Source organism: Neovison vison, chromosome 4, assembly GCF_020171115.1.
Source record: "Neovison vison isolate M4711 chromosome 4, ASM_NN_V1, whole genome shotgun sequence".
In the NCBI taxonomy this organism is placed as follows: Eukaryota; Metazoa; Chordata; class Mammalia; order Carnivora; family Mustelidae; genus Neogale; species Neogale vison.
Window position 1 is genome coordinate 223,278,319 of NC_058094.1, and position 25,170 is coordinate 223,303,488.

General features: G+C 36.7%; 1 protein-coding gene and 1 non-coding gene across 2 annotated transcripts in view; both read left to right on the top strand.

Annotated features, from left to right (window-relative positions):
- CNTNAP2 (contactin associated protein 2) overlaps window positions 1-25,170 on the top strand; it is a 1,943,304-nt gene that overhangs the window by 947,540 nt on the left and 970,594 nt on the right. The window lies entirely within an intron of this gene.
- Window positions 4,950-5,069, top strand: LOC122905695. Its single transcript, XR_006384389.1, has one exon. It is a non-coding gene; the product is annotated as a U5 spliceosomal RNA (small nuclear RNA).

Below are 25,170 nucleotides of genomic sequence, written 5' to 3' on the forward strand. Positions count from 1 at the left end.
AAGGTATCCCATGTTCATGGACTAGAAGAAATAACATTTTTAAAATGACCATACTACCCAAAGCCATCTATAAATTCAGTGTAATCCCTATTAAGATCCCGATGGCAGTATTTTTAGAGGAGAAAAAATGATCCTAAAATATATACAGAACCACAAAAGACCCCAAATAGCTAAAGCAATTATAAGAAGAATAATGTGGGAAGCATCACACTTCCTGATTTCAAACCATATTATAAAGCTGTAGTAATCAAAAACAGTATGGTACTGGTATAAAAACACATATGAACCAACAGAACAGAAAGGAGAGCCCAGAAATAAACTCATGCATGTATGATTAGGTGATAGTTGACAGAGAAGCCAAGAATACTCAATGGAGAAAAGATAATCTGTTCAGTAAATTATGCTGGGAAAATTGGATATTCATATGTATAAGAATGAAAATAGACCTTTGTCTTACACCACTCACAATTTTTGAAATGGCTTAAAGACTTAAATGTAAGCCATGAAACAATGAAACTGGAAGAAAACAGGGAAAAAGCTCCTTGACCTAAAGCACAAGCAACAAAATTAAATATAAACAAGTAAGACTACATCAAACTGAAAAGCTTCTGCTCAGAAAAGACAAAGTTAACAAAATGAAAAGCTGTTTAATCTACAGAATGAGAAAAAAAAGTTGCAAATCACATATAAGGGGTTAATATCCAAATAAAGAACTTATACAACTCAAAAGCAAAAGCAAACAAAAAAAGAACAACAACAAAACCCCCAATGATCTAAATAAAACTGAGCAAAAGGCCTGAGAGGACATTGCTCCAAAGAAAATACACAAGTGGTCAACAGGTATGTGAAAAGATGATCAATATCACTAATTATTAGGAAATGCAAATCAAAACCACAACATAAATATCACTTAGGATATCTAGATACCATTAGGATATCTGGCATGTGAAAGAAAAGAGATTAAAAAATGGTAACAAAGTTATAGAGAGAAAAGAGCCCTTGAGCACTGTTGGGGGGATTGTAAACTGCTACAGCCACTTACAAAAACAGTATGGAGGTTCCTCAAAAAATTAAAAACGTATCTATCATATGATCCAGCAATTCTATTTCTGGGAATATATTTGAAGAAAATCAAAACACTATAAAGAGATGTCTGCACCCCCCTATGTTGATAGCAGCATCATTTATAATAGCAAGGACCTGGAAGTGTCCACCAAAAGATGAATGGGTAAGAAAATGTGGCACATCTATACAATGGAATGTTATTCAGCCATAAAAAGGGAAGAAATCCTGCCATTTGTGACTAGAGAGCATTATGCTAAATGAAATAAATCAGACAGAAAAAGACAAATACTGTATGATCTCAGTTATATGTGGAATCTAAAAACAAAACAAAATAAACAGGCAAACTCAGAGAAAAAGAGGTCATATTTGTGGTTACCAGACACGGGTAGAGGGAGAGGGAACTGGATAAAGATGGTCAAAGGTACAAACTTTCAGTTACGAAATATATAATTACTAGAGAAAAAATAAACAACATGATAGCCTTAGTCAACACTGCTGTATGGTATATAAAAAATGTTGAGAGTAAATCCTGAAAGTTTTCATCACAAGGAAAAATTTTATTCTTTGTATCTATATGAGATGATGGATATTAATTAAACTTTTGTAGTGATCATTTCATAATATATATGTCAAATAATTTTGCTATACACCTTAAACTTATAAAGTTCTATATGTCAATTAATCTTATGATTATAAAAAATGAATGACAAAATTGTTTTAAAAATTAAAATATGACTGGGAAAAAATTAAAATATTAAGACTATTTTCGTTTACTATACATCTTACATCAAAAAGAAAAAGGATTGATAAAATGAGAAATAAGTTAGTCATGCATTTTGGGAAAGATCTGATTTTCTTTCCCCTCAAATTGAACTTCAAAAAGAAAATTTGTTGATCTTTGTAAATAAAATTGAATAGCACAGCCTGGGAACTATACTAGAGAGCTATGTAGGGATAAACAACAATTGGTGACAAGGATTATCTAGGATGGTATCAATTTTTAATGGAGTCAGTCATCATTTGTGTCCTCTTACCTAGAGAATTAGAGTAGAAGTGGATAAAATATAGAACAAATGGTACTATTTTCTCTGGCTTAGAGGTTGTCATAGCCTGTGTAACAGAGGTGTAAAAGAAGAGGGAATCTGTTGTCAGTGAGTATATCATTTTATTCGAACATCAGGTTGTATAAGCTAGGTCAGGAGCAAATACCAATTGGGAAGATCATCAAGGGCTGGGGGTGGGGGGGGGGGGGCAAAGGTACAGGACAACCAAAAGTTGGAGTTGAGCAAGATTAGAGTAAGAACTCCTAACTTAAAGAGTTCAGATGTGTTGATTACATTGGTGGTAGATATTTGTATGTTACGCTTTTCTTTTGTTTTTCTAAATGGGAAAATTTGAGGTGTGGCCATGTAAATGGGAGTTCAGACAAGGGAGTAGAATGCTGATAGGAACAGAGCTGTGTTAAGTGACAAGGCAGCCGCCTCCTTCTGACATGGGCTAATAGAAGAGCTGATGGGGGCGGGGGTGGGGGTGGGAGCTAGTAAATGAGTAACTTTCACCCAGAAGGGTTTTGAGTAAAATAGTGTAATACTACTCAAGAAAAGTCCAGTTTCATTCAATGAAGGTTTTGAGTGGAGGTAAATGCCCTGAGAAACGTATTGAGAATTCAAGGGAGTCTGACCTTAGAAAAGGGCTCTGGGAGGCAAGGACTCAGGGGTTTATAGATGTGTGTTAGCAAGGTGGAGCAGGACCAAGGGCAGGATATAGGTCAAAGAGGAGATGAGTACAGTGGAGAGAACAGCAGCAGCTCCGACATTTGAGGCCTGCCTGGCGAGGAGTGGATTATGCTGTAGTTTACAATACACTTCAGATACCTGTTTTATATTATTTGGTACATAATAGGAAGAAGATGTTGCTGATAGGAAGGGAGAGCTATGAAATTGAGTTCCACATAGCTTACAAGAATTATGGGGTGAATTATCTTCTCTTATCCCTAAGAGAATGTACCAGATTGTGCTTCTATAAATGTAAAATCCTAGATGACATAAAGGCTGAAGCTCATAGTAGAAGATTTTGTTTTGTTTTGTTTTGTTTGTTTTCAGTTGTTTCTCAGAGGGGAAAATAATAGAAACAAGGGAGGTTCAGGATGTATAGATATTTTAAAATGGAGAAGGAAGTTCATGGAGCTTCCTCATATGAAATTAGGTAATCATAAGAACAAAAAGCAACTGAAATATATTGTAGGGTTTGGGTCATGGGAATGCAGAAGAAGAGTTTGATATGTGTGACAGGAGTTAGAAAAATAAAAATCACGGAAGTCTGAATAATGATTTTAGAAAGCATTTCTTTTAAAATTGCATTAGTAAATGCTTCATTTTAGAAGATAGCATTGCAAAAATTACTTGAAGCTTTGTCTTGCCTGTGACAGTAGTCCCAAAACTCCACAATGATTAAAGAACACTTTCTGTAGACCCTCAAGTGACCTCATTTGAGTGTCCCATGACTTTGTACAAGGAACATAGAGTACGTGACAACTTGTAAGGTACTTACCTTTTTCCCTTTTAATATCACATTGAATATGGCATTTCTGACAGATGCTTTAGGTGAAATTTCTCTCCAAAGCAAATAAGAACAAAGACATAAATAGAAAAATCTGAGGAACAAAGTTATACATTTTCCACCACTAGGGAAGAAAACCAAAAAGCATACCTGATATTTTATTTCCCTGGTACAAGCAGAAGTACTCATATTATAGGAAAACACTAATATTATGTTTTGTTTACTTCTTTCCATACTGCATACACAGGACAAAGAACACAGTAGTCCTCCATATTTTCTAGTCAATCTGTAGAAACAGCACAGAAAATTACATTCAGAGTTGTGTGCATGAAGCCTATAATGCTGACCAGATACAATGTGCAAACAAGGGTAATGTCATACATAGCCTTCGAAGTCTTCAGAGGGCCGCAGCACTAAATAGCTGCTGTCCAACTCTGTGGTGCTGAATTACAGGGACGTCAATCACTGCAGTAGGAGTTTTAAGTAAAATATAACTCTGTATACATCTCTAAGTATAAATGTATACACACCTGAATGTACTAATTTACTAACCTCAATTGGAAAAATATTTAAAAGTTGATTAATCATTTTGAGAAATATTTTAGAAAACTAGACCACATTTTAAACTTCCTCTCTACTCTGGAACTTCCAGTCTTTGCTCAAATTATACGACTTATTTGAAGATGGTCTCTGACTCCCAGAAGTATCTGTATCCCAGGAGTATTCACTTCACTGCCTGGTATATCACCTATCACAGATAGAGCTGTGTGACTCTCTTCCAGTGTCCTAGAAACAAAAAGAAACATTTCATTTTGGCCATTCATTATTGTTCAGGAAATAGGAGAAGGATTAGCCTTCCTAGTTAAATCATGGTATAAGACAATCTAAAGGTGTCGTTTCTTATGTAATTGATTATTTCATTTAAGTTGGTCTAGAATAAGTTCTTGGGAAGCTGGTGTACAAATATCAAGCATCAAACCATGTTTTCTTGGTGTGCTCATAAGGCAAAATAAGAACATCTTTAATATAGTTTTCTATCTTCTGTCACTAGAGCTTTGTTACAAAACGCTTCTCAAAACAATTGGTTGTATTACAGTATTTTTTTTAAGTTTTATTTTTTTTTAAAGATTTCATTTATTTATTTGACAGACAGAGATTACAAGTAGGCAGAGGCAGGCAGAGAGAGAGAGGAGGAAGCAGGCTCCCCACTGAGCAGAAAGCCGGATGTGGGGCTCGATCCCAGGACTCTGAGATCATGACCCGAGCTGAAGGCAGAGGCTTTAACCCACTGAGCCACCCAGGCGCCCCTGTATTACAGTATTTTGATTATCTGGTTTCTCTTCAGATCGCATAAATCTTTCGCCTTTTACTAAAGATTTCCGTGGAGAGAATGTCAGAGTAGGATATTTTTATCAGTCTTTAGGTCACTATCATATATTATCTGCATATCATTTCCATAGCGGCAAACACTCACTGTGGTGTTAGTGTCATAGTGGTGTTGGCCTGAGGGCTAAACATATTGATATACATTCTGGTCATGATGATTCCTAAAGAAAAAAAATTGATTATAATCAGTTTGCATAAATCACCATAAGCAGTGATGTGCCCATCACCTTGTCAGCTAGTTTGCAGCATTCAGTTGGCTGGCAAACTGGAGACTTTATGGAGCATTAAACTATGTCAGTATTAGCCAGATTAAATTCACCGTAACATTATACTTACATAAAGTGCTTTGTGAAAGATACGAAAAAATGTTAACTGAACTGATCTCAGAAGACAGAAAAATGATTGTGATATAATACTTGGGCTGAATATTATCAGTTTCCTGGTGTAAGCCCATTATGATTTCTAGAGTACTAAATTCAAGTGATGAGAACAAAAACAATCAGGACTTTATAACCTGGAAGATTTAAAGATATACAAATCTGATACAATGTTCTAGATGAGAAAAAAACAGGAGGGGGAAAAAAAGGATATAAAATGACTCACTCTGAACATTCTAGAACCAGAGTCAGGATGATAAGAGAGTTTGAGGGTACTGTTGGAGTTGACCTTTGGATTTTATAGATAAAACTCAAAATCTCCAGAGAATGTAAGTGTCTAGCCTAAGGCAGCTAGAAAATGACGGGTACTTAACTCCTAATACAGTGTATTTGCTAATTAAATTTAATTCAGGGAAAAGCTGAAAACAAATTTCCATAAAATTTGCATTAAAGTTAAAAGTTAAATACTATACAAGCCTGATACCATATCCCGAAGTTTTGAAAGAAAGGGGTCCTGTGTAGAGGCAAAAGTCCATGCACTTGTCAGGCTTAGGTCCCAGAATCCATGAACTCAGAGGCACAGGAGTGGAGGCCATGGACTGTTCTTCTGGTGGGCTGTGGGGAGAGGCTTAGTTTTAGTGGAAGGAGACAGTCATGTCTCCAACAATTTGATATCCTGGAGGTTTGTCCAGTCTTGGTGGAAGACATTTATATATAAGACAGTGAAAACTATTATTTCTGGGGGGGAAAAGAACAATCCAGTCAATTCTAGGTTTTCTGATTCTTCTTTCATTCTGTCTATCTATTTATTTATTTATTTGCCTTTAGATGTCTAGCCATCTCAGAAGAGCTCTGTATCTCCAAACCCTTAAGGAATTGACAGTTTGCCAAATCTTACACATTTCTTAGCCCCACCTAAACAGCACTACAACAGATAGAAAAGTGTAAACAAGTTAACAATAATATGGTGATTCTGTTTATTAAAAAGCAAACTGATCCTGTTCTTGCCAGTTAGTAAGCTAGGCTGAGGAGGATGTGTTGCTAGCATTTTTGGGGGTGGAACAGAGGTATGTTTGTTTGAGATTGAAGCATGATTACATTACATAAACATGATTAACAAAAATATTAACTTGCAAATGACCCAAAATTTGAGATTTTTTAAAAAGATTTTATTTGATATAGAGAGGAAGAGCAAGCACAAGCAGCGGTACCTGACGAGCGAGAGGGAGAAGCAGTCTTCTCACGGGACAGGGAGTCCAATATGGAGCTTTATTCTAGGTCCCTGGGATCCTTACCCGAGCTGAAGACAGAGGGTAACCTGAGCCACCCAGGTGGCCCTGAGATTTTGTTTTATACAGACCTTTGAAGAAGGAAATGTTTAATTAGAAATTAAAAAAAAAAAAAGAACTCAATAGTACTTTGATCTGAACTACATTTCTCTAAACTGACCAAAGCACAGAAGAATCCACGTTTCCCTGCTCTCACTGTTCCTTTCCCTCAGTGCTTGGTAACATTTTACTCTACCTTCTGGTGGAGTCTGAGCTTGGGTTTCACTCCCCATACTCTCCCGGCCAGAGATGGCTCTTGTCTTTTTCAAGCTCCTCCTCCTTTTTTGTGTCTTTCGTGGAAGCCTGTCCAGCATTTGATTCCATGTTCTTCCCCCTGAAAGTTTCACCTCCTCTTCCTGTATTCTGAGTCAGCAGGGCGTGCTGTGGCCTGTGGCACCCTCAGCATGAGTGTCACCGGGAAACTTGGAAATGCAGACTCTCCGGCCTCACAGCAGATCCACACGGCAGACCCACTGAATCAGAACCCTGGGGGTAGAGCCCAGGAATCTGTGTTTTAACCAGCCCTCCATGGGGCCCTAAAGCAGGCCAGCATTTGAGAATCACAGTTGTCGCATATTCCATCTTTTAAAGAATCACACAGCGGCCCTAGACTTCCCTTTCTCTTAACTGTTAAACTCCTCAGAGTTCTTGTTCTCCTTTCCTTACTGTATTTGATTTTCAACCCACCAGTTTTAATCAGTGTCATTTTGCATCTTGAGAAATTACACGTTTGGATGGATCTTAGTGGTGCCAAATAACTGCTGTTGGAAGCCAGGAATGGAGCTGTGATTTGTGGTTTGCTAGATTCTTCTCTACAGCTCTGTTTGAGCACGGTGGACCCGTCGCACTGGTCTGACTCAAAACCAGTCCAGAGGGGTAAAGTAATACTTCGTACAGGCTTGATGTTTTCTTGGTCTTCCAACACATCATCAGGTATCTTGGAGAAGTACTGAGCGGTGATAGCAGTCTAGCAGCCTCAGTTGAGAACATGGCTCCTTCACTGTGGACAGTAACAAATATTAAGATTCAGACTCCTCAGAATATATGATTATTCATAGTTTTTTTTTTTCCTCTTTGAAACCTTGCAAAACCCAATGAAGTATGTTTAATCCCAATTTTTTAAACAAAGAAGTTCAAGTTGCCAGCTGCAGCAGAACTTGTCCAAGTACATATGACTAAAAGTTGGCAGGAGCTGGATTTAAAACCAAGGTCTAAGTCCACAGAACAGGCTGCTATGGATACTGGCTGGGAAAAACTGTTGGGTGGATTCAACCATTTGCATGTTTGTTAGTTTAACTTTTTTTGTGAAGTCTTTGCCTTCTGAGGGGCCCTGGGCTGGATGCTGGCAACACAGGGAAGGTAGACATGGTCCTCAAGGACTCTCATCCTAGTGGAGCGACAGAGAACTTAACCATTTCAATCGGTTTCTTTAAGAGCCATGGTTTAGAGCCACCTAGGGTCCTGAGCGAGCGTGGAGACCGTGCAGGGCATGAAGCCCTCCTAGGGACAGGGACATTAGAATTAGAACAAGAGTCAGCTAGGAAACATCACAGAGAGAGAACATGGGGAAGGATAGTTCAGGTCAAAGGAATTGCATGTGCAAAGAGAAGGAGGCCTGGTAAATCTCAGCATACGCTACACACTTCAAGTTTGGTGTGGCTGAGGGACCAGTGAATGGAGAAACAAGCAAGACCAGAGGCAAGACCACAAGGACCTTGATGCCCTGGCAGGGTTGGAATCTGTGTAGAAGGCAAGAGGGGAGACTCGGGATAATCTTAAGCAAAAGAACGAGATTTACCTAGACCATGCTGCTGATAGTGTGGAGAATGGATTTGAAACCTAGAAGGAAGGAATGCCCAGCACCACCCTGTATTCTGACATTTTCTGAGTCAGCTATCTGAATTCTAATTGCAATGGGCTAAATTGTTTGTCACCCCAAAGTTCATAGTGGAGGGAGGTTGAGCTTGCTGCACCGTGTGTCTCAGGGCTGTATTTAAAGATAGGATCTTTAAAGAGGTAGTTAAATTAAAATGAGATCTTATGGGTTGGAGTCCTTCCAAAGAAAGATTAGGACAGACAGATGTGACCGAAGACCATGTGAAGACACAGGGAGAAGATGGCAGTCTACAAGCCAAGGAGACTGACAGAAGAAATCAACACTGCTGACACCTTCATTCAGACTTCTCACCTCAAGAACTATAAGAAAAGTTTTTGGGGGCGCCTGGGTGGCTCAGTGGGTTGGGCCGCTGCCTTCGGCTCGGGTCGTGGTCTCGGGGTCCTGGGATCGAGTCCCGCGTCGGGCTCTCTGCTCGGCGGGGAGCCTGCTTCCCTCTCTCTCTGCCTGCCTCTCTGCCTGCTTGTGATCTCTCTCTGTCAAATAAATAAATAAAATCTTTAAAAAAAAAAAAAAAAAAAGTTTTTGTTGTTTAAGCCACCTGGTCTGTGATACTTCATTATGGCATCCCAAATGAACTAATATGCTAATTTTAAATCTCCTGTATTTTAAAATGCAGCTATGAGGGGCACCTGGGTGGCTCAGTGGATTAAAGCCTCTGCCTTTGGCTCAGGTCACGATCTCAGGGTCCTGGGATCGAGCCCCACATCCAGCTCTCTGCTCAGCGGGGAACCTGCTTCCCCATCTCTCTCTGCCTGCTTCTCTGCCTACTTGTGATCTCTCTCTGTCAAATAAATAAATAAAATTTTTTAAAAATGCAGCTATGAATTAAAACAATGACATGCCGGGAAATTCCTCCTTAGATAACACCAGGCCCACGGAGCGAATGTGTGCTGAATTTGCTAAAAGTCAGACGTCAGCTGGGAATAGTAATTCCAGGGTCACGTTTTCTTTTTATACTTTGGTAAGGGGGACGAAGAGCAACAACAAAGACTTCCCACCTTTGCCACAGACCTGTCTGGGGGATGAATTAGGGGGACAGAAAGCCTTAGGATGAGGGAACACTGCATTAAATCCAAAGTAATCTTCGGTCCAAATCACAGGGTGTAGAGGGTGCAAATATGCGCCCCTGCCTGAATACAAAGGAATAAAACCCCTCTTGAGCAGTCCTGATAGTCTTTCATGCCCACTTGAGAATCGGTCGTCTGGAACCAGTCATCCCTGCAGCTACCGTCTCTGTCACTTGCCTGCAGTCTCACAAATTACAGAAGGGATCAGGTTGGAAGGAGCAGCTGCTGGATGATGTGGGGAATATACAGCTGACAGGATGCCAGAAAGGGTCATTGCCAGGCTCAAGAGACCCAGTGGAGTGGAAAGGGCCATGCTCATCTTCATGGATTCTTGTTGTCGGTAACCTGTGCGTTATCCATATTACTCATGTACAGAGAAGAAAGGCAAGAAGGGGCCAAGAAAACAGCATTTTACCCTCGTCTAAACTGCTTTCAGGAAACCAATTAAGCATCCTTCTCAGATTTAGAATATCCAATAATACTCTACAGGAATATGTGATATTTGTGATTAAGTGATTTTTGTACTGCATGTATTTTCACTCAACATTTAAACATAATATTTAAGAATATTGTAACATTCACTTTAATATTGCTGTATTAGATTCTAAAATAATTATATTAACTATATATAGTTTCTGAAGTCATTAAAGTAATTCAGTACAGTTGAACAATACCGGGGTTAAGGCCACCAACATCTCACTTAGTTGAAAATCCCCATAAAACTTTTGACTCCCCCCAAAACTCAACTACTAATGCCTGCTGTTGACCGGAAGCCTTACTGATCCATAAAACATCGATAAATTTTTGTTTCAGTTAGACCTAAGACTCTGAGTCATTCTCCTTCATCAAGGAAAAATGCTTTAGATTCGTTATAATGGCCTCACTACAACAAGAAACCACAATGATATGGTTTTGAAAGATGTAAGAATTGAAATAAACAAATAGGTGGTCCTGGTTAACCAGAACTGAGCCAGAATCTAACTAGAAAGATCGCCTGTCTGCAATGATAACCTCTCACTAACTAATCAAGGTTTTAGCATCATGCAGTGAGATAAGGTCAAACACTATACAGGTTTTCCTCCTGGAAACAGAATAAGGACCATTAATCTCTATACTTAAGAGTATTAAAATTCCACAGCATGTAGCCCCATGCAAATAAATCCAACTGGAAGCATAGACATTAAGAAAGGCAAAACTTTCATTTTCAGGTAATACACTATGAAAGCTAAAATAGTATTCTATGTTTCAAACTGGTTTAGTAATTATTCAAACACATAACAATCTCCTGCTGATTTTTAAATGGATTATTTTGTACCTTATGTGCTTTTGCTCCAGTTAGGGCCATTTCTACATTTTGATTGAATAGGGTTTTGTGTGTGTGTGTGTGTGTGTGTGTGTGTGTGTGTTTTCCTTCAGGTGGATTTTTTTTTCCCCCACTGTTAGCTAGAGTTCCTTGGAGATTGTGGGTGAATGCTGAGATTCTTTAGAGAAATGAAGTTTCTTACAACTATGCTGGCATGCTTCCTCAAGGGGAACAGAAATTACACTAAGATCTAGGAAAAACTGACTACTTTTGAGGAGTCAGAAAATTAGTTGCAGATTTCTTTTTAAAAAACATTCTGTTTCATTATCTCAGGAATTGTGGAATTAGTTACAGATGGTTGTCTCATTTTTAATTTGAAGGAGGGGATTTGTGTGAGAATTAATATAAACAAATGCTAACAGGGCTGGTTTATTCTTATGAGGAGTGAGTTAATCAGCCTCAACCACACTCAGGAGAACAGTGCTAAAAAGACTCTGGGATGACAGCAGGATGGGCCCCAGGCACAATGTGAAGCACATAGAGTTGGTTTTGGAGCCACCAACTTCCCTCTCTCGAGATCCTTTTCTTACCCTTGTGCCTGTGTTTCTTCCCCTCCAGCATCCCGTGTCTTCTTTACCACCTGCTTCTTTCCCCCCATTTCCCTTGGTAGCACAAGTTCTCAAGAAGAAAAGATTTGCATGAAAGCTTCTTACAACTTGGATCTACAGATAGATCAATGTCAGGAACCATGAGAGCGCTGGGATTGTACTCTGCTTACAAGCTAACAAGGTAGTCTGCCACATGGATGCTGGCAGAAGACTCAGCTTCTGGTCAGAGGACTATTTGCTACACACAGCGATAGCAGTGGCCATTTGCACAGGTTCCTTAGGCCTAATTTCTGGGTGGTACCATGAAGGCCAGGGGAGGATTTTCCACACAATGGCTTATGTGCCACGGAAGAGTCCCCAAGCTTAGGAAATCCCAGTCCTTAATGAAGGACTCCAACCAAACCTTTCCAGATTTGTTCCAAAATAATCTTTGTTCTAAAGGGCAACAAGTACCCATACCCTTTACCACCACCTCTGTCTTCTAAGACTATTCACTAAACAGTCTGGAAAATAAAATCCAAAACAAAAAGCAGTCAGTGTTCTTATAGGAAGGACAGAAGCAACAGACTCGTGTTGAGTATGTCCCATGTCCTATGTGGTGGGTCTTCTTAGGAATCTAGGATCAAAATGGGAACTCAGTCAAGAACATCCAATAAAAATATTCCACATATGTAGGGAAAAGAAAAAAATTCATAGGATTAATTTTTGTAAATAAAATATAAAGCTCTAAAAAATCTTGAATGGTATAAATGCTTTCAATCACTTGATTGAAGTATTCTCAACTGAGGGTTACATTAGTGTTTTGGCATTTACATATTTGGAAAAGCAAGATGGACCTAAAAAAAATACACAAACACTGACTTCAAGCCTGATTTTCTAACGGAGATTAATGCCTAAAGCTAGTATAATTTCAGTCATGAGCCAGGATATGTGACTGTGTTTTTAAGGTCCAAGTATTTCTCTTCCCTGAATAGCTGCTCTTGGTTCCTTCAGAGAACTTTAATCTTTAGCAGGTACATTCTCAGTGTAGAACATAAATAAATTATCCCTGTGCCAGTCACCAGTTCTGTTAATTTCTGGTATTTCATATACATAAATCTGCACTAAATAAGATACTAGGATGATGACATGATAAAGTATTTTTTTTCTTTTTTTAAAAACTTATGACCATTTAAAAAAAATTTCCTAGTTATGTCATATTCCTCAAACATTTAACCTTTGTTTCTGCTGTCACAGTGTCTAAAGAGATCTTAACAACACATTCTCTGTGGATCATGGTTAGAAACAACCTTCCTCGATGCACAGGGAAGGAATCAGAGAATCAGATCTCAGCACCTTTTGACATCCTCAGCAGCACTATCACAGAAATTAGTTGGAAGGTAAATGTGGCAAATTTCACTAGCCACACTAATTTTAGGAATGGGGCGTAGGGGACAGAGATCAATGCAGAGCAGAATGTGCAATGTCTACATATTATCACAGTTCAGGATATAAATACAGTGTCGTGTTTTAAAGATGTTTTGTTTTTTATTTTGTAGAGGGAAAGAGATGGTGAGATTAAAAAGTATCGTACATGCCATGTAATACATTAGAAGAGGAGAGAACTCCAAGAAAATATTTCCCTTACAGCAAAACCTAGAAAATGTAGTAGCAAAAAAGGAGCAAGACACAATGATGTAGATGTTACACAGCAGTTAAACTCTATATTCAATGCTACTGTATTTGCACCCAGCTAATTTCTAACCATAGATACTTAGAAGAATGAAAATATTAATATATAGTAACTTATTTCCTGTATATTTACTGTTTTTTAGTTTGAATTGAATGATTTTAAAAAGGAAAAATGAAATTCTTGAAAGTAATGAAATCAATTAAGATATTTCCTTGTTTAAAGGAAAAAAAATGTTCATATGCTAGAGCAGAGTAAATGGACTAGTTTAACTTCTACTTCATATAAGGGTACACAAAAGAGAAGTATGATAAGCAATAATGAGTAGGATCTGTTTCACAATTAAATGGCTCTCCAGATGGGAAGCCAAGTGAAACACCAGACACCATCATTCTACATCAATAGGCAAGACCTCCGGGGCTGACAGCCCATATTAGATTTCTTAACTTCTTTAATATGCAGTTTATCTCCTCAAAATGCTAAATGTATTTGCAAGTATCCTTTAAACTACTTCACGCTAATTAAATAGCTATTGTTTATCAACTGCAAAATTTATCTAATAGATTATCACAGAAGTTTGCAGTATGTGTATATTCAAGTGGATGATTCAGTAGGAAATCTTGGGCCAATATGTGCAGGTTGTCATTTGGGAACAGGGCTACAAACAGCTCAGCTCACAGGCAAGATGAGTATTTTGACTTCAGTAATTTGAATTTTCTTGGTGAAAAACAGTCTAAGGAGTTTACCTTTTAGACTTTGTAAGATAAATTCTGCTTATCCAAATGCTCACAAGCAGTGAAGTCTACTGTCATGTAGCACATAGAGGATGTTAAAATTCATGTGAGCCCCCCCCCCAAAGAATTAAAATAAATGAATGTTTAATTAAATGGAGAAGAAAAATGTTAAGGTAGCAGGGGAGAGGAACAAAGGCAGAAATCAATGAATTAAAAGCAAAAAAGAATCTCAGAAAATAGTCCAACATCTGGCTAGCTTGATTTAAAAATGATGAAATCCAAATACCCAAAAATATAATAAAAGAGCATGCAATCTAAAATAGTAAAGAAAAAGGAGACAGAATTTAACACGAGAAGGTGAAAACAAACAAGATTAGCATGTATGATTCTAAAAAAACCCTGAAAGTTAATGATACAAATTATTTTGAAGGGAATATGGATTGCTAGAATAGAGTAAAAAAATAGATGAAAATAAACTCTCAAACTGTTTAATAGCCATTGATCCAAAATATTGAGTCCCTCCCAGAGATATTAGGGTAAACTCTGAGAGTTAAATGGTAAGCTTTGTCTGTCTTTCAAGGAAAAGATCAATCTTTTACTACATACAACTTTCTAGACCATAGAAAAATATGGAATATTCATACTTATATTCAAATACACCATCACTGATTCCTATGTTTGATAAAAATTGTCTACTGGGGCGCCTGGGCGGCTCAGTGGGTTAGGCCGCTGACTTCCACTGGGGTCGTGATCTCGGGGTCCTAGGATCGAGTCCCGCATCGGGCTCTCAGCTCAGTGGAGAGCCTGTTTCCCTCTCCCTCTCTCTCTGCCTACTTGTGATCTCTGTCAAATAAATAAATAAAACCTTTAAAAAAATTATCTACCAAACTTCAAGCCGAATTCATTTACAGCAAGTGCAAAGATGTAATAGGAAAGAAAATTAACTTGTGCTGTGCAGGAATAAAACACATTACACAAATAGGTAATAATAATTCATGTATAATATTACATGGATACAAAAAGTTATTTGAGAAATCCAATACCCATGCCTGATTAAAATTGTTAGTAACCTAGGAGTGAATATTTTACTTGTTCAACATGGATAAAGAATATGAAATCTCAATTCAATAACTAATGCACATCAAACTACAATTGAAATAAAAACTTGAAACAAATAAACAAAATAACTAATGGATATCAAATAGTGAAAGAGATATTTCCAAGTTGAGAGCAAGAACTCTATAACTAATATTAGAAATTCTGGAATTTTTAGCCAATGCAATTAGAAAAGAAAAAGGGAAAAAAATGTAGCTAAAATTACTAGAAAGGCAAAAGTATAATTTTTATTTTTAATACTGTTATAATTGCCTAGTGAGAGAAATCATGAGACTAATCCTAACATTTTTCCAAAACAATGCTATTTTATATTCACATATACATATAAATTCCTCATATAATTTAAAATTGCATTTTTATAAAGTATATACTGTAAAGTGTTTGATTTTGCATTTATGTTATCACTGGTATCAAGATATTATATACAAATAATTAGACAACAGAAGTAGAATTTATAAATTATATAGAAACTCAAATACATGTATAAACACACACATATCACATATAGATTTGTTAGCTGCAATGATTTATCAAGAGTTTTCCTCCTGAGCTCTCTACTACTACTAATTATCAGCTAGAATAAAAGGCAACAAAAGATTATACATAAAAGCACAACATGATAAACTAAATCTGAAAATAAATGCAATATGTTGAAGATGTGAGAATATATGGGAAGAAAGACTTCGTATTCCTAAAGTAGATAAAAGATGGCTTAAAAAATTAAAGAGAAATGTGTTGTCATAGAAGTATATACTATAAGCTCTTAACTTTCCATAAAATAAAGTATAATTTAATTTTTATAAAAATATCAGAAAGATTTTTGAAGCTGAGTTGATTCAGTAGTTAATATGAAAGAATAATCAAGATTATTCTGAGAGAAAAAAAAGAATAATTTGTACGAATATACATTAAAACATTTCAATATGCAATCAATATTACAGTGGGAATTGAAATAAAAATGGGAAATTATCACTGGACCAATTTAGAGTCTAAAACTAAAATAAATGCTGCTTTTAAATCAAAGGGGATGAAACTAATTATTCAATGTATAATCTTGGAATTTTTACTATGACAGGAAATTAAATTTAGATTTTTCACTCAGTTTTCTAAAATATATACCAAATAACTCGAAGATACATTTATAAAGAACTAAAAAAATAAACTTAATAAATATTTGTTATCTCAGTTTGAAGAAGTACATTTTATATGAAATAAATAGAAGTCATAAAAGGAATAGTTTGGAAACACAAAATCTTTTAAATGACATTTTAAATTTTAAAAAGTTTTTAAAAACCCACAAATCAGTGTCTCTCACTTTTCATATGCTTGTGTTTATGAAATGTAGTCCTAATTTTATAAATAATATAATATAACATGTTGGTTCATTAATTGTAACAAAGGTGCCATACTAAGGTAAGATGTTAAAAGCAGAAATGGGATGCAGAATATACATAAATCTAAAACTTCTAAAATAAAAAGTTATTTTTAAAAATGGAAAATGTTAAGACCAGATTATTTTTTAGAAATAGAAATTGCTGAAGAAAATATTCATCTCTTCACTATGAAGAGAATACACAAATATGTTGCCATATTTTAACATATTAAACTAACCAAAACTTTTTAGCAATGGTATACAGTGATGTTCATATGATTTTGTATGTTGTAGTGCTAAGGAGACTACCACACATTTTCCAGAAATCCCTTTGGTGACATACCCTAGAAACCTTGGAAAGAGACATGCTTTTTTTTTTTTTTTTTTATTTAAATTCCGTTTAGTTAACAAATAGTTAATTATTAGTTTCAGAGTTAGAATTTAGTGATTCATCAATTGCCTATAACACCCTGTGCTCATTACATCAACTGCATTAAGGTAATGCCCATCATCCAGTTACCCCATGCCCCCACCCACTTTCCCTCCAGCAACCCTGTTTGTTTCCTAGAGTTATGTCTCTTATGGTTTGCCTTGCTCTCTCTCTTTTTTATATTATTTTTCCTTCCCTTCCCCTGTATTCATCTATGTGGTTTCTTAAATTCCACATGAGTGAAATGGTATCCATCTTCTCGGACTCACTTTACTTAGCATGAATAGTCTCTAGTTCCAACTACATCATGCAGATATCAAGATTGCATTCTTTTCGGTGGCTGAGTAATAAAGATCCGTAAGTTTGGACATGGTCATCTTCGTAATGTATCCCATGAAAACAATCATAAGAACAAAACAAAATATATCTTACTTTACTTATGACTATTTTAGTCAGGATTCTAACAGGAGACCAGAAACCCCTCTAGATATTTTATTTTATTTATTTAAGATTTTATTTATTTGACAGACAGAGATCACAAGTAGGCAGAGAGGCAGGCAGAGAGAGAGAGGAGGAAGCAGGCTCCCTGCTGAGCAGAGAGCCCGATGTGGGGCTCGATCCCAGGCTGGGTCATGACCTGAACCGAAGGCAGAGGCTTTAACCCACTGAGCCACCCAGGCGCACCCCCCGCCCCTGATATTTTAAACAAATGAGATATAATATAGAGAAGCAGAGTTCAAAATCATTGAGAATGGGGACAAAGGTCAGAGAAATTGTTTAAGAAAGGGATTTTCAAGTCATGTAAAATGGCTACAGATGATCTCATTCCCTGCATCAGGAAATTGGGTTGATACCCATCCACTACAAACCCAAGAGCAATAATGACCTTTATTGTGCACCTTCTACATTCTGCTCAAATGTCTCTCATTGACAAAATCTAGTGTGGAAACCTGTGGTCAGGGATTCTGGGAAACATACCTAGTTCCAGTCTTTGGGCCTATAATAAAGGTGAGAATACAGATGTGCTGACAGTTCAGTAGTGAACTACTGATACAGCACTTTGTTCTGTGGGATACTTTCATAGGAAGTTTTGATAAAACTACAACAAAAGTCAACCATCTTAATACCAGTAATATTCATATAATAGGATTCTGTGAAGCTATTACATATATTTTGCAGTGCATGAGAAATATTTGTTCCAGCGACCTGAGAAAATAGTCACTATATTAAATTAAAACCAGTTTGCAAAGCAATGTAGCATCAACCTACATTGTTATAATACATAGCATAATTCTATCCAATTCCAACTTTGTAGTGATAGGAATTTTCTCTAACTGCAAAATTAGGCATTGCAGACCTTGTCCTAAAATCCCATTTTAAAACGAGGTTATCAATAAAAAACTGAGGCTTTGTTGAGGCAACATGAAGAGAACCTGGAGAACGACCCTAAGATTTTGAGCTTAATATGATGTTAGGAATCAACACTCTAAAATATTATACAGCCCCGTGGTACTACCCTATATTCTGGTTATAGTTACTTTTAAAGTGAATGTTGGAGTCTGAAAAGCAGAATTTTCATGGCTAGGTTTTTCCAATAATCAGGTGACTACACTAGAGATCTCATTAACTTAAAAACCATAAAATAAAAAATATTTTCTCAATGTCCATGGTAATAGAGGAATAAAGTTGCTTTTCTCTGAACATAGTGCTTTAATTTGAGCTTGTCCTTCAAGAAATACCATCTGTTATCTGGTCCATTATCAAGATGGATGCCACAGGCTATTGTTGGGAGAACAAACCTTTAACAAGCAATCAGTTCTTTAAAAAAAAAAAAAAAAGTGAGCATATTACTCTCCTTTGCAGAATGATTACACCATACATTTAGTTGTCTGATAAAGAAAATGTTTTATTGAAATGGAATTATTTACCCTGGGGACTTACTCTGGGAGTCTGCAGAGGGGGTGCAAGTCTCCATAAGTTTTTTTTTCCAGGTCATTCTTTCCCTGCTAATGTTATTCTTATTTTGTCCTTTGTCAGTTCTGCTTTGTATATGATTTTTAGAATTGCCATTATTTTGTTCAATTTCACATCCAGATAGAACTCCAGTCTACATTTTCATACTGGCTGTTGTTCAAAATTCAATTATCTCTCTTTTCTCTGACTTCAGCATCAATAAGAGCATTTAAAGGTCAAGGGAGAGTTTTAATCAGTTCACTTTAGGAGAAGAGATGATCTCTAGGCAAAGATAGAAGTCTAGTAGGAAAGACCTTATAGAAATTCCTATGAATTGTTTTACTTGCATTCTCCTGATGGATGCATCTGATAATCTGAAAGACCTAGATGAAAGGAGATTAAATCCGAGCATTCAAAAGGAAAGAGGCCAAATACATTTTGGGCTTGGCCTTGAAAAATCACAAATCTAATCATTTTATGGTAGTTAATGATAAACAAGCTATATATAAATCTATATATAAAACCTCATGTTGCATCAAAAACAAATAATTAAAACAGATTGTGCCTAATTTAAATATTAACAGTCCTTACCTGGAAAAACAGAACTATTAAGAGATGACTCACACCAAAATCAAAATCAATACCTTGTTTCCTAGCATGCTTTTAGGGGAAATTTCTCTGGCATTAAGATGTTAAATGAGTAAACTCTCCAAGGCACTTAGAAGAAAACAGGTTAGTAATTTTGTGACAGAAATCAGCAGGACACCTTGTCACCAATATTCTGTTTCCTTTAAATTGCATCACTTGTCTCAAATACGCTAATTGCCAAAAAACCTTAAACATTTAACTTTGAACAATTTGCATTTACCTTTACCCATTCAGATAAAAACATCACTCTTACGAATTTAAAGGAGCTTAAATAGTTCAAGATCTCCCATTCTATACCTAGAAACATAGCCCATCATCATGCCCCGGGGGCAGGGGGAGGGGGGCACAGAGGGCACTGGCTGAGTGCAGACTCTAGGCTTAATTCCAGCTCTGCCATTTAATAGGTGTGGGACACTGAGCAAGTTATTCAACCTCTATGCCTGATTAATTTGTCAAATGGGGGTAATATCCCTAACTTAGGGTTGACACGAGGATTAAACATGTTTAGATAGGCTACTAAGTATATTGGACAATGTTTTTGGCATATAAACAAGGAATGATTATCTGCCGTTATATCCCTGAGGAATAGTTTTTATGTATACAAACATGAGAGCTGTTTTGTGATTTAGATCGGGAAAATAGCCACCTGCTTTTATAGACCAATTTTTAAGTATGGTTTTACATTTTTAAATGATTAAAGAATAAATAATATTTTGTGACACATGAAAACTACATGAAATTCAAATTTTAGTGTCCACAAATAAAGTTTTATTGAAACACATGCCAGAGTTCAGTATGGCTGCAAAGCCTAAAATACTTACCATCATCCTTTACAGAAACAGTTTGCTGACCTATGCGCTGTGGGCAGTGTTTTAATATAACAGTATTCTCCTTCCCTTCATTCTTGAATGAAACAGTGACTAAGAGTCAGTAACTTTTAATTTTCCAAGAAATCAAGTAGGGGTAATAGTATTAAAAATTATTCAGTTCTTAAAAATTTTTTTTTTTACCCCCACTGACAAATTAACCAGGCAGAGAGGTTGAATAACTTGCTCAGTTATTTGAGACAGGCGATGCAGTTTAAAGGAAACAGAATATTGGTGACAAGGTGTCCTGCTGATTTCTGTCACAAAGTTACTAACCTGCTTTCTTCTAAGTGCCTTGGAGAGTTTACTCATTTAACATCTTAATGCCAGAGAAATTTCCCCTAAAAGCATGCTAGGAAACTAGGTATTGATTTTGATTTTGGTGTGAGTCATCTCTTAATAGTTTTGTTTTTCCAGGTAAGGACTGTTAATATTTAAATTAGGCACAATCTGTTTTAATTATTTGTTTCTGATGCAACATGAGGTTCAAAGGACAGCTTCATATTTCTAGAGCTTATAGCCTAGGTGAAGTCAGAATTAAGGATTTTGCACTTGTATGACTTTATTAACAGTATCAATGTTTCTCAAAATATACATATTCACAAACATACATATTCAACCCATGATATCATCTACAACATACAGGCAGTAAGATAAAGGACTATATGGCAAATATATTCACATTGCATTAACTATTCCTTTTTGACATCAAAGTTGTTTTTTTTTTTTTTTAAGATTTATTTTTTTAGAAGGTGGGGAGGGGCAGAGGGAGAGAGAGTCTTTTTTTTTTTAATTAGTTTTACTAACATATAATGTATTATTTGCCCCAGGGGTATAGGTTGGTGAATTATCAGGCTTACACATTTCATAGCACTCACTATAGCACATACCCTCCCCAATGTCCATAACACCCTCTCCAATAACAACCCTCTCCACACCTCCCCATCCCCTGGGAACCCTCAGTTGTTTTGTGAGATTAAGAGTCTCTTATGGTTTGTCTCCCTCCTGATCCCATCTTGTTTCATTTTTTCCTTCCTTACCCCTTCAAAACCCCTGCTCTGCCTCTCAAATTCCTCATATCAGGGAGATCGTATGATAATTGTCTTTCTCTGATTGACTTATTTTGCTCAGCATAATACCCTCTAGTTCTATACACATTCTTGCAAATGGCAAGATTTCATTTCTTTTGATGGCTGCATAGTATTCCATTGTATAAACATACCACTTCTTCCTTATCTATTCATCTGTGGATGGACATCTAGGTACTTTCCATAGTTCGGACATTGTGGACATTGCTGCTATAAACATTTGAGTGCATGGGCCCCTTTAGATCACTATGCTTGTATCTCTAGGGTAAATAGCCATAGTATTTATGGGTGCGATTGCTGGGTCATAGGGTAGCTCTATCTTCAACTTTTTGAGGAACCTCCATGCTATTTTCCAGAGTGGCTGCACCAGCTTGCATTCCCACCAAGAGTGTAGGAGAGTTCCCCTTTTTCTGCATCCTCTCCAACATCTGTCATTTCCTGACTTGTTAATTTTAGCCATTCTGACTGGTGTCAGATATCTCATAATGATATCTCATTATGGTTTTTATTTGTATTTCCCTGATGTCAAGTGATGTTGAGCACTCTTTCATGTGTCTGTTGTCCATCTGGATGTCTTCTTTGCAGAAATATCTATTCATGTCCTCTGCCCATTTCTTGATTGGATTATTTGTTCTTTGGGTGTTGAAATCTGTGGGACACAGCAAAGGTGGTCCTGAGAGGAAAGTATATAGCGATACAAGCCTTTCTCAAGAAACAAGAAAGGTCTCAAGTACACAGCCTAACCCTACACCTAAAGGAGCTGGGGAAAAACAGCAAAGAAAGCCTAAACCCAGCAGGAGAACAGAAATAATAAAGATCAGGGCAGAAATCAATGAAATAGAAAGCAACAGAACAGTAGAACAAATCAAAAAAACTAGGAGCTTGTTCTTTGAAAGAATTAATAAGATTGATAAACCCTTGGCTAGACTTACCAAAAAGAAAAGAGAAAGGACCCAAATTAATAAAATCATGAATGAAAGAGGAGAGATCACAGTCAATACCAAAGAAATACAAACAATTATAAGAACATATTATGAGCAACTATACTCCAGCAAATTTGACAATCTGTAAGAAATGGATGCATTCCTAGAGTTGTATAAACTACCAAAACTGAACCAGGAAAAAATAGAAAACCTGAACAGATCCATAACCAATACAGAGCTTGGAACAGTCATCAAAAATCTCCCAACAAATGAGAGCCCAGGGCCAGATGGCTTCCCAGGGGAATTCTACCAAACATTTAAAGAAGAATTAACACCTGTTCTTCTGAAACTATTCCAAAAAGAGAAATGGAAGTAAAATTTCCAAACTCATTTTATGAGACCAGCATTACCCTGGTCCCATAACCAGACAAAGACTCCACCAAAAAGGAAAATTACAGACCACTATCCATGATGAACACGGGTGTGAAAATTGTCACCAAAATACTAGCCAATAGGATCCAATAGTGCATTAAAAGTATTATTCACCACGACCAAGTGGGATTTATTCCTGGGATGCAGGATTGGTTCAACATCCACAAATCAATGTGATATAATACAGTAATAAAAGTTTTTTTGTTTTTTAATTTTTTTGGAGTGCATAGGGCTTATTTTCTGAACTTTCTTGCTGAGCTTCTCTAATGGCTTTATCAAAGCATGTTTTTAAATGTGGAGACAACTCTAATACAATTTTTAATCTCCCACCATTGTGTAGTATGTTGCAAGCACAGTGTAGGCCATTTGATATCTTTTCATTGAGATTTATTAACTTGAGTTAAATTACTTAGAGTTAAGTAAGACATCTCAAACAATGAATCCTCAATAATCTTGGCTGTGTTTACCATGTCCTAAGGCCTTTCTAAGAGAAGCCACAATTTAAAAGTTTTTAAATAATTACAGAAATAAATATGGTGACATATTGTTCACTGCAAAGTACAACTGTCAATTACAAATTCAGTTTTCAGTTACAGTGCGAAGATAGATCAGATACGCCATCTTATAACTGAGTGGTAATGTTTTTGGGGGTCTTTCTTTGCATTATGGTTGTAAATATTTAACATGATTGTTTTGCCAAAATATTCTCACTAACCCAAAATGTGCAGGGATTAACCGACTACACAGTGAAAATGAGTTTTGTTTTTCTTGGTGTAGGAATAAATGTTACCACTCCCAACGACATGACTTGTTTTTAATTATGTTTAAAGGACCTCTTGCAGTTTGACCTTCTCTCTCAGTATAGAGGAAGATTAACAGGTACTTCTGGAATGATCTACTTCTTATACTGCTCTCTATCACTATGATTAGCCGCATCATCTAAAATATAAGAATATACTAAATTGGCTGAAGTGTATGATCAGCTTTTAAAATCCAGCAGCATTAGAATTTTCTTTCTTTGGTTTTTTCTGCATACCCTTAGTATTCTAGTGTTAGAGATTGGATTTCCTTTAACCCCAAGGAATTCTTTAAGGAAAAAAAAAAAAAGGAATCATCCATGTTTTGTGCAACAGCGTGTACATGCAGGTCCTCTTAGCAGGGACTTGAGTCCTAATAGTACCCCTTAGCTTCTTTGTATCTTTGGGCAAGTTAATTTTCAAAGCCTCAGTAGCCTTATCTGATGAAAGATTACTATCCCTTCTTTGCAGTGTGCTTGCTAAGATTAGAAATGATAGATGTAACCCAGCTGTTCCAGTGAGCCCTCAATAATGGCGGTCACTCTTGTATTTGTTGTAATCTGATCAAGGTCTTTATTGACCCAGTGAAAATCATTTCCTTATTCCTAATAGCCTTCAGTAAAATAAAGTGGTCTGTTTAGGGAACTTGGTCTCACAGCAACCACCCACATCGTGGCTTCATCCTGCCATGGGGACATAAGTTGTGTCATCAGTCACGGCTTAGAAACAAAGCATGGGCATGTGGCACTGGACTCTGATGGTGGTAGAAGGTCAAGGAGGATAATTGGGAGCCAAGAAAAACAAACAAACAAAAAACAAAAAAAAAAACAGAGCAGGAAAAAAGTCACCAGAAGAAAACTTTCCTGATCTTGTCCATAACCACTTTGATCTCGACATATCTTTGGCAGGTGCCGTTAAGGTAAAGGAAGGCTTTAAAGACCGTTGCTGCATGCACTCCAGCCTCCTCTGTAATCCCCATCCCATTACTTAGCTTTACAAGTTGGCTCTTTGAGAGACTGTCAGAGGTCCCTCCACTCACCACAGGCCGATAAACTAGTCTTCCCCGTCCCAATACTCTCCTGTTTCTTCCCAGTTAATTCTACTTTGGTATACTTAATCCAGAATTTATTCAAGGTTTACACGTTAATATGACAAATATTTATTGAGTGCCTACCATCATTTTCGCTGTCGAATATGCAACAGAAAATAAAACTAATTAAAACTCCCGCCTTTGGTGAGCTTGTATTTTACCAGGAAGGTACAGACAATTAATTGAATAAATAAGTTATTGTGTATATTAGCAGGGTATGAGCAATGGGGGGAGAGGAGATTAAAAAAATATTGGGAAGTAGAGGTGCAGTTTTAAATAATTGTCAGAAACAGCTTCAGTGAAATGACAATCAAGTAAAATCACCAGGAGGATGTAAAGAAGAGGGAGCAATCTAGGCAGAAGGAACTGTAAATGCAAAAATCCCAAGGCAGAAAGATACCCTTCAGGGTCTAACAAAAGTAAGGGGGCAAGAATAATTAGATTATGAGAGATAATATCAAA